Below are 11174 nucleotides of genomic sequence, written 5' to 3' on the forward strand. Positions count from 1 at the left end.
ACCAATAAACCTGATATGATAGAGAATGACCCATTATTATAAATCATAATCATACATAACTGACTTGTTGATGTCAAGGCAACTAAATCATACGCATTTTGTCATCAGTCTTAATATTCTTAATACTTTTAGGTTTTGTCAACAAGAATGAACATACATGTAACGCATCTAGCGAAAATTTGCGTGCGCGCGTGTGTGTGTGTGTGTGTGTGAGTGTGTGTGCGTGCGTGCATGTGTGCGTATGTGATTTATATGAAAACCTAACTCATCTATCACTTGTTACAAAATGAAATATAAATGTTGGTTTGAAGGTGAAAACAACAGTTATATAATATTATATTCTGAACCACACAAGCACTTGTTCAGGCTGCAGTGGGATTCTCTCCCTCTCCAACTCACTCCCTTTTCTCCTCACCTACAGGTGGCTGAGTCACTGTAATTACATAGGTTACACAGCCATACTTTAGCATATTTATGAAACGAGGCTTACAAATATTATAGTCTTTTACATCTGCACAGTTTTACTTATTCAGTCATTGAATTTTCAGTGTGTGGCTTGTGATGAATGTGTGCACCATATTAAAGAAGGAAGATGACTTGAAACATTACGACATTCTACTGCACTATATTAAGATCGATCTAAACAAATAAACTACAATTAGTTACTGCACTACAGAAAGTTCTGAACAGATAAACTACAATTAGTTACTGCACTACTGACAGTTCTGAACAGATAAACTACAATTAGTTACTGCACTACAGACAGTTATGAGCACATTAACTCCACTAGGTTTAAAGAATGATTAAGTTCTCCATTTGTCCAGAAGAGTGTTTTCATTTTGCTTATCTGTGAACTGTTTAGATTCTGTTGTGTAGGACAACACTAGAGTTTATTGATTTAAAGAAATAATGACAATTTAAAGAAAAGCTGTGATCCAATAACACTTTTGCTATTTCTCCTCTGTTTTCTCTTCTATTTCACAGATGTTTCATATAAATCACATGCATTATTGCCCAGAGGACATTTACCTGCACTCTTTTCATCATCAGACGAAGGTATGAACGCTTACAATGCTACGTTCGATAATTTCATCCCTGTTCTTGGTTTTGGAGCTAATCAACTCATGTCCATTCTCAGTGTACTACTTGTGATTAGCGTAAAGATTTCTGACTGCTCAGTCTTGGATACAGTATTTTGAAGCATGTGCATATTACAGTGACTAGACCAATAAACCTGATATGACAGAGAATGACCCATTATTATAAATCATAATCATACATAACTGACTTGTTGATGTCAAGGCAACTAAATCATACGCATTTTGTCATCAGTCTTGATATTCTTAATACTTTTAGGTTTTGTTAACAAGAATGAACATACATGTAATGCATCTAACGAATATTTGTGCGTGCGTGTGTGTGTGTGTGTGTGTGCGTGCGTGCATGTGTGCGTATGTGTTTTATATTAAAACTTGACGCTTCTATCACTCGTTACAAAATGAAATATAAATGTTGGATTTAAGGTGAAAACAACAGCTATAAAAAATTATTTTTGGGGCCACACAAGCACTTGTTCAGGCTGCAGTGGGATTCTCTCCCTCTCCAACTCACTCCCTTTTCTCCTCACCTACAGATGGCTGAGTCACTGTAATTACATAGGTTACACAGCCATACTTTAGCATATTTATGAAACAAGGCTTACAAATATTATAGTCTTTTACATCTGCACAGTTTTACTTATTCAGTCATTGAATTTTCAGTGTGTGGCTTGTAATGAAAGGGTGCACCATATTAAAGAAGGAAGATGACTTGAAACATTACGACATTCTACTGCACTATATTAAGATCTAAACAAATAAACTACAATTAGTTACTGCACTACAGACAGTTATGAGCACATTAACTCCACTAGGTTTAAAGAATGAATAAGCTCTCCATTTGCCCAGAAGAGTGCTTTCATTTTGCTTATCTGTAAACTGTTTAGATTCTGTTGTGTAGGACAACACTAGAGTTTATTGATTTAAAGAAATAATGACAATTTAAAGAAAAGCTGTGATCCAATAACACTTTTGCTATTTCTCCTCTGTTTTCTCTTCTATTTCACAGATGTTTCATATAAATCACATGCATTATTGCCCAGAGGACATTTACCTGCACTCTTTTCATCATCAGACGAAGGTATGAACGCTTACAATGCTACGTTCGATAATTTCATCCCTGTTCTTGGTTTTGGAGCTAATCAACTCATGTCCATTCTCAGTGTACTACTTGTGATTAGCGTAAAGATTTCTGACTGCTCAGTCTTGGATACAGTATTTTGAAGCATGTGCATATTACAGTGACTAGACCAATAAACCTGATATGACAGAGAATGACCCATTATTATAAATCATAATCATACATAACTGACTTGTTGATGTCAAGGCAACTAAATCATACGCATTTTGTCATCAGTCTTGATATTCTTAATACTTTTAGGTTTTGTTAACAAGAATGAACATACATGTAATGCATCTAACGAATATTTGTGCGTGCGTGTGTGTGTGTGTGTGTGTGCGTGCGTGCATGTGTGCGTATGTGTTTTATATTAAAACTTGACGCTTCTATCACTCGTTACAAAATGAAATATAAATGTTGGATTTAAGGTGAAAACAACAGCTATAAAAAATTATTTTTGGGGCCACACAAGCACTTGTTCAGGCTGCAGTGGGATTCTCTCCCTCTCCAACTCACTCCCTTTTCTCCTCACCTACAGATGGCTGAGTCACTGTAATTACATAGGTTACACAGCCATACTTTAGCATATTTATGAAACAAGGCTTACAAATATTATAGTCTTTTACATCTGCACAGTTTTACTTATTCAGTCATTGAATTTTCAGTGTGTGGCTTGTAATGAAAGGGTGCACCATATTAAAGAAGGAAGATGACTTGAAACATTACGACATTCTACTGCACTATATTAAGATCTAAACAAATAAACTACAATTAGTTACTGTACTACTGACAGTTCTGAACAGATAAACTACAATTAGTTACTGCACTACTGACAGTTCTAAACAGATAAACTACAATTAGTTACTGCACTACAGAAAGTCATGAGCACATTAACTCCACTAGGTTTAAAGAATGAATAAGCTCTCCATTTGCCCAGAAGAGTGCTTTCATTTTGCTTATCTGTAAACTGTTTAGATTCTGTTGTGTAGGACAACACTAGAGTTTATTGATTTAAAGAAATAATGACAGTTTAAAGAAAAGCTGTGATCCAATAACTCTTTTGCTATCTCTCCTTTGTTTTGCTCTTCAATTTCTCAGGATTTTTTTCTGCACATTCATCACCGCGCACAGGTATGATATCTTACAATGTTACGTTCGATAATTTCATCCCTGTTCTTGGTTTTGGAGCTAATCAGCACATGTTCATTCTCAGTGTACTACTTGTGATTAGCGTAAAGATTTCTGACTGCTCAGTCTTGGATACAGTATTTTAAAGCATGTGTATATTACAGTGACTAGACCAATAAACCTGATATGATAGAGAATGACCCATTATTATAAATCATAATCATACATAACTGACTTGTTGATGTCAAGGCAACTAAATCATACGCATTTTGTCATCAGTCTTAATATTCTTAATACTTTTAGGTTTTGTCAACAAGAATGAACATACATGTAACGCATCTAGCGAAAATTTGCGTGCGCGCGTGTGTGTGTGTGTGTGTGTGAGTGTGTGTGCGTGCGTGCATGTGTGCGTATGTGATTTATATGAAAACCTAACTCATCTATCACTTGTTACAAAATGAAATATAAATGTTGGTTTGAAGGTGAAAACAACAGTTATATAATATTATATTCTGAACCACACAAGCACTTGTTCAGGCTGCAGTGGGATTCTCTCCCTCTCCAACTCACTCCCTTTTCTCCTCACCTACAGGTGGCTGAGTCACTGTAATTACATAGGTTACACAGCCATACTTTAGCATATTTATGAAACGAGGCTTACAAATATTATAGTCTTTTACATCTGCACAGTTTTACTTATTCAGTCATTGAATTTTCAGTGTGTGGCTTGTGATGAATGTGTGCACCATATTAAAGAAGGAAGATGACTTGAAACATTACGACATTCTACTGCACTATATTAAGATCGATCTAAACAAATAAACTACAATTAGTTACTGCACTACAGAAAGTTCTGAACAGATAAACTACAATTAGTTACTGCACTACTGACAGTTCTGAACAGATAAACTACAATTAGTTACTGCACTACAGACAGTTATGAGCACATTAACTCCACTAGGTTTAAAGAATGATTAAGTTCTCCATTTGTCCAGAAGAGTGTTTTCATTTTGCTTATCTGTGAACTGTTTAGATTCTGTTGTGTAGGACAACACTAGAGTTTATTGATTTAAAGAAATAATGACAATTTAAAGAAAAGCTGTGATCCAATAACACTTTTGCTATTTCTCCTCTGTTTTCTCTTCTATTTCACAGATGTTTCATATAAATCACATGCATTATTGCCCAGAGGACATTTACCTGCACTCTTTTCATCATCAGACGAAGGTATGAACGCTTACAATGCTACGTTCGATAATTTCATCCCTGTTCTTGGTTTTGGAGCTAATCAACTCATGTCCATTCTCAGTGTACTACTTGTGATTAGCGTAAAGATTTCTGACTGCTCAGTCTTGGATACAGTATTTTGAAGCATGTGCATATTACAGTGACTAGACCAATAAACCTGATATGACAGAGAATGACCCATTATTATAAATCATAATCATACATAACTGACTTGTTGATGTCAAGGCAACTAAATCATACGCATTTTGTCATCAGTCTTGATATTCTTAATACTTTTAGGTTTTGTTAACAAGAATGAACATACATGTAATGCATCTAACGAATATTTGTGCGTGCGTGTGTGTGTGTGTGTGTGTGCGTGCGTGCATGTGTGCGTATGTGTTTTATATTAAAACTTGACGCTTCTATCACTCGTTACAAAATGAAATATAAATGTTGGATTTAAGGTGAAAACAACAGCTATAAAAAATTATTTTTGGGGCCACACAAGCACTTGTTCAGGCTGCAGTGGGATTCTCTCCCTCTCCAACTCACTCCCTTTTCTCCTCACCTACAGATGGCTGAGTCACTGTAATTACATAGGTTACACAGCCATACTTTAGCATATTTATGAAACGAGGCTTACAAATATTGTAGTCTTTTACATCTGCACAGTTTTACTCATTCAGTCATTGAATTTTCAGTGTGTGGCTTGTAATGAAAGGGTGCACCATATTAAAGAAGGAAGATGACTTGAAACATTACGACATTCTACTGCACTATATTAAGATCTAAACAAATAAACTACAATTAGTTACTGTACTACTGACAGTTCTGAACAGATAAACTACAATTAGTTACTGCACTACAGAAAGTTGTGATCCAATAACTCTTTTGCTATCTCTCCTCTGTTTTCTCTTCTATTTCTCAGGATTTTTTTCTGTACATTCATCACCGCGCACAGGTATGATATCTTACAATGCTACGTTCGATAATTTCATCCCCGTTCTTGGTTTTGGAGCTAATCAACTCATGTCCATTCTCAGTGTACTACTTGTGATTAGCGTAAAGATTTCTGACTGCTCAGTCTTGGATACAGTATTTTAAAGCATGTGCATATTACAATGAATAGACCAATAAACCTGATATGACAGAGAATGACCCATTATTATAAATCATAATCATACATAACTGACTTGTTGATGTCAAGGCAACTAAGTCATACGCATTTTGTCATCAGTCTTGATCTTCTTAATACTTTTAGGTTTTGTCAACAAGAATGAACATACATGTAATGCATCTAACGAATATTTGTGAGTGTGTGTGTGTGTATGTGTGTGTATTATATAATATTATATTCTCAACCACACAAGCACTTGTTCAGGCTGCAGTGGGATTCTCTCCTTCTCCATTCATATTCAGTTATCAATACATTTCTCTTCATTTATTCTGATAAACCTTACTAAGGTCTGAATAATGTGTACTGGTGATCTCTTCTGTGACAGCATGTCCTTAGCCCCCACTCTTCAATCTATGGAATCTAGAACAAGTTTTACAGGCTTAACTAATAATGAAGAGAAACACTGGCCAGGAATAGAGCCATTGCCTACCTACCTAGAGTGTGTGTGTGTGTGTGTGTGCGCGTGCGTGTGTGTATGTGTATGTGTGTGCCCATGTGTGTGTGTGTGTGTGTGTGTGCACGTGTGTGTGTTACATCATCATAGACCAACACCTCCTCTGAATGTTTCCTATGCTGTGTAGAGTCCAGAGCCAAGAGAATTCAGGTTGTTCTACACTTGTTCTCCAGCTGTGTATTAATACTAAACCAGGCACATAGTGTTGAGGTATTTAGGGACATGCAAATAAAAGTTGGAGGACGTGTTTGTAAAGACTGTGAAGACTGAAAAGACAGTTGCGATAGATAACCTTCCTCACACTAAGAAACTGGGGTGTTTCTAAGTACTAACTAGTTCCTTGTTGTGATTTAATGGGATCTTGTTCTAAGTATTCAAATGGTGGTTTGACAAAGAATCAGTTCAACTTAAGACACACTTTAGGTCTGAACAAATCCTGTTAACACCTGGAATACACTTGAAACTCGAGCAATTGATTTTCTGTTTTGTTTTGTTTTGGGGTTTTTTTCTAAGTGTATGAATAAATGTTGGTATGTGAGTGAGTGTATTAATGAGAAATGTCTATTGGAATTTCTCAACAGAATCATTTGATCTGGTCCCTGCCAAACATCTGTCCTCCTCTTACTGGCCTAACACTGTCACTGAAGATGAGGGTGATGATGTCACTCTGCCCTGTTACCTGTCTCCTGAAACCAGTGCTGTTACCATGGAGATCAGGTGGTTTAAGGGGACAGAGTGTATTTACCAGTATAAGAATGGAGAGGTGAGAGAGGGGAGGGGCTATGAGGGCAGAGTGAGTCTGATCATGGAGGAACTCCAGAGAGGAAACGTGTCTCTGACACTGAGAGATGTTCAGTGGACTGATGGAGGAGAGTACAGGTGTGAGGTCATCTATGGAGAAGACAAAAAGTCAACGTCTAAAACTCAGCTGTCTGTCTGTGGTAAGGGCTGTGGAACTTTACCGATTACGACAATTTACAATCTTGTTTCTTTTGCAGAACAACTAGCAGGAAATGCTTTCATGTTGAGGGGGGAAAATAAACGTTACCTGTCCCTCATGTTTAGAAGTGAAGTGTTTCCAAAGTGTCAGTAATTATCTATAAAGAATTTCCTAAAAAAATACAAGCACAAATGCAGTAATTAGGGATGGTTGAAGCTGGGAAATAATCTGAAAAGGTGAGTTTTCAGTAGGTGGTGTGGAATAGGGATGGATTCAGTGGTGCTTATATCTATAGAAAAGTCAGGACCATGATGAAGATTCTACTCCTCATACATTACTGATAATCCTGATTCTCACTCACAGTCCTGTTAAATGGATATATATCTCAGATATAAATCATATGCATTTCTCTTCACTGTAGTTAACTCTAAACCCTGTAGAGGTGACTTTATGAGAATGAGTTGGATGGTTATTTTCTCATTGTGAGGGAAAGAAGAAGACATCTCTGTGTTAAATCAGACTGATGACAGGCCCAAATATCATCCAGTCCTATTGATGAACTTCAGTCTAAAGAGTGATTCAGTCTAAAGTATGTTCAATCTGATCATCAAATGCAAAGATGAATTTTATCATGCCAACTTACATATAATAACTACAGTGAATCACAGAGACCCCCAGTTGTAACATGTGATGGAGTTTTAAAACATTTGTATTTTAACTAAATGGTCTAATTTCTCAAACAAACTTAAATTTTGGTTCAAGCAAATTACAAAGCTGCCTCCTGCCATATTTGTAGAGAGAGAACTCCACTGCTGTGGCATTACTGACTAATCGTATTACTGACTAAATATATTATTAACTGACTAACTGCATCACTGATTAGCTGCGTTACTGACTGACTAACTGTATTATTGACTGACAGTATGAACTAGACAGGCAAGAAAATGATCTGTATCTCACCTGTCTCTCATCAAAATCCAACATCAGACATTGACAAAAGTTTAAAAGTGAGGTTATGAAATGATTAAGGAATTTTTTTCAGTATAAAGTCATTTGTGCAGTTATGACATTTGTTGTTGACCAGCTTTTCCTCTTTGTTACTGAAAACCAGTAATGGAAATGGGGACTACATTATATGTGACTTTAACAGTATGTTTCACTAACACTTCAGGTTGTAGGGTCACTATAAACCTCACAATGTGACTAACTGCATTAGAAACTATATTAACACGCAAAATCCATGCACATCTCAATCCAACAATAAGGTATATGCTATAGATTATGATGTGTAATACAGAGTGAGTTTGATCATGGAGGAGCTCCAGAGAGGAAACGTGTCAGTAGTTACTTGATCTTCTTCATAGAATTATTTCACAGCAAATTTTCATTTAATGAAAATTTATAAGCACCGACTTCAACACATGACCAATGTAACAAAAATCTTTTAGAGAAGAAAATCTTTATAGAAATATTATCAATTTTGCTCAAGTAGATAGAAAATAAATTTGTGCTCGTTCACCAATCCATCTTTATTAATTATACTGTCAATTGACAATCCAAGGCATCCAGACAACCCAGGTGGTTATGCTGAAGTGAAGTGTACTGACCTCCAGAGCATCATGTGCAACAGATGTGATAATAGCAGAAGTGCAGTCAGTTTTCCAATAAATTCATTTTAAATCAAATATACTGCTGGCTAATTTCAATGTTGTGTTATCAATTTTGCTGTCTAATCAAGACATAACTGAGTATTTAAAGTGTTCTGTTAGTTCTCATGTGTCAGCTCAGCTCAAAACCTGTGGCAATGTGTTGTGTATTGTGTCTAGGACCAGCTGACAAACTACCCCTCAGGAGAAGGAACAGCTTAGATCGCTCTCGTCCAGACAGTAAGTTTATTTGTTTGATTTGTGTTGATCTGTGGTCTGTAGCAACTGTCAGTGCCAAACTAGCTGCAGTTGAATACATTTTAAAAATTAATCATGCTTATATTATTTATGAAGATATCACATGATTTCACCCCTGATTTCATTTCAATATTTTTTTTTTTTCAAATTCAGGAAGTCAGTAAGCTGAGTGTTTTGTTTGAAGTCTGAATACTGTGTGTATTAGCATTGATGTAGACTTTGTGTTTAACAGAAACTCAGAGATCATTTGTGATTATTTGCAGTGGAAGCTGAAAGCCCCAGTTTAAACCTGCCAGTATCTCCAGAGCTGAGGCTGGTGCTACTGGGGCTGAGTGAGACAGTGAAGTGGGCAGCAGGAAACACCATCCTGGGCAGAGAGGAGTTTGGGATCCAGGCTGCTACATCCACAGAGACCCAGCACAGTGAGAGCAGACAGGGGGAGGTGGCTGGGAGACAGCTGGTGGTGGTGGACACTCCTGACTGGTTGAGTCCTGGACTCTCTCAGGAGGAGATGAGGAAGGACGTGGGGCTCTGTGTCCGTCTGTCTGCCCCAGGACCCCACACCTTCCTCCTGGTCTGTCCACTGGAACCATCTGAGGGAGAGGAGAGTGAGCTGCTGGAGAGAATGGAGGACATTTTTGGGGACAAATGTTGGGGACACACAATGATCCTCTTCACAAATACTGAAGGGTTAAGGGGGGTTAATCTAGAGGAGGTGATCCAGATGAAAAGTCATGGGTTTCAGCAGCTGATGGAGAAATGTGGAAACAGGTGTCACCTTGTGAATGTTAAGAACAGGGATGAAACTGAGGTCACAGAACTGCTGCAGAAGATTGAAGAAATGGTGTCAAAACACGAGGAGAAATTTTACAGCAGTGACGTTTACCAGGGAGCAGTGGAGCGAGCTACAGAAATGAAAATATTAATTGAAAAAGAGAAGAAAAATAGGAGAGAGAAAGAGGAGAAAAAACTTAAGAGGAAACATGAGATGGATCTGCGCAATTATAAAATAAAAATGGAGCAACAGAATAAGGAAAAAGATGAGAAGATTAGTGAACTTGAAAAAAGGATAGCTGAGCTGGAAAAAGAGCTTGAGAGTGAGAAGAATGAGAAGAGAAAGAAAGAGTTGGAGAGGCAACTGGAAGAAGAGAAAGAAAGGAGAAGAGAGATAGAAAGGGAGAGAGAGAAGCTGAGAAAGGCCATGGAGAGAGAGATAAGAGAAAAAGAGGACAGACACAAAGAGGAGTTGGAGAAGATCAGACAGAAATATGAGATGGAGACCAAAACTGAAGCTGAGAGAAACCTCATGAAGATTATTTTGTCAGAACATAGAGAGACAGGAAGATCAAGCAATAAAGAGACAGCAGTATGATGATGAGCAGTACACCATGGAGAGATTAAAACAGACACTGACTGAGAGAGAAATAGAAATAAAGAGACTTAATCTTACACAGAAACGAGAAGAAAAACGTACAGACGAGGACAGACTTAAACTGATCCACAGAAGGATGACCAAGGAAATAGAGAGAATGAGGCAGGATTTAAAAAGTCTGAGCCTTGGAAAGACGTGTAAAGAAGTAGACAGACTGAAACAGGGGCTTGACCACCTCACAGACACCAGCACCCAGCTGGAGGAGATCTACAAGAAATAGAGTTCAAGTACCTGAAACCAGGTTATTTTATCCTTCCATTTATCCTTCCAGAAACCACAAAGGTGCTGTGTAAGCTACAGGTTCATTACAGGACCTCACACATCATAGTATTACAACCTTTTCATTGTTTTTTGTAGATTTTCCCCCAGTGTTATTTAAGAACTTGTCAGTGTTTTGGGTACCACTTTACAATAAGACTACCCTTATAAAGGGTTGGTGAATGGTTTATAATTAGATTATTAATTAGGTTGTGAAGACTTTATAAATCATTAATAAGCTGTTATAAACCGCTAGATAAAAAGCGCAACAGTGACCTGTTGCTTGTCAAATAGTGATCCCACATTTATCTGTACTGTTAAGCCTCCGATCTCATTGGTTACTTAGCTTACTTTGTCTTCTCCATCAGCCAGCATTTATACCTGTCAGCCCCATCAGATATTTGTTAAGAAATTACTAGCATTTAACCACCATT

This window comes from Chanos chanos, chromosome 3 (genome assembly GCF_902362185.1).
Source record: "Chanos chanos chromosome 3, fChaCha1.1, whole genome shotgun sequence".
Lineage (NCBI taxonomy): Eukaryota > Metazoa > Chordata > Actinopteri > Gonorynchiformes > Chanidae > Chanos > Chanos chanos.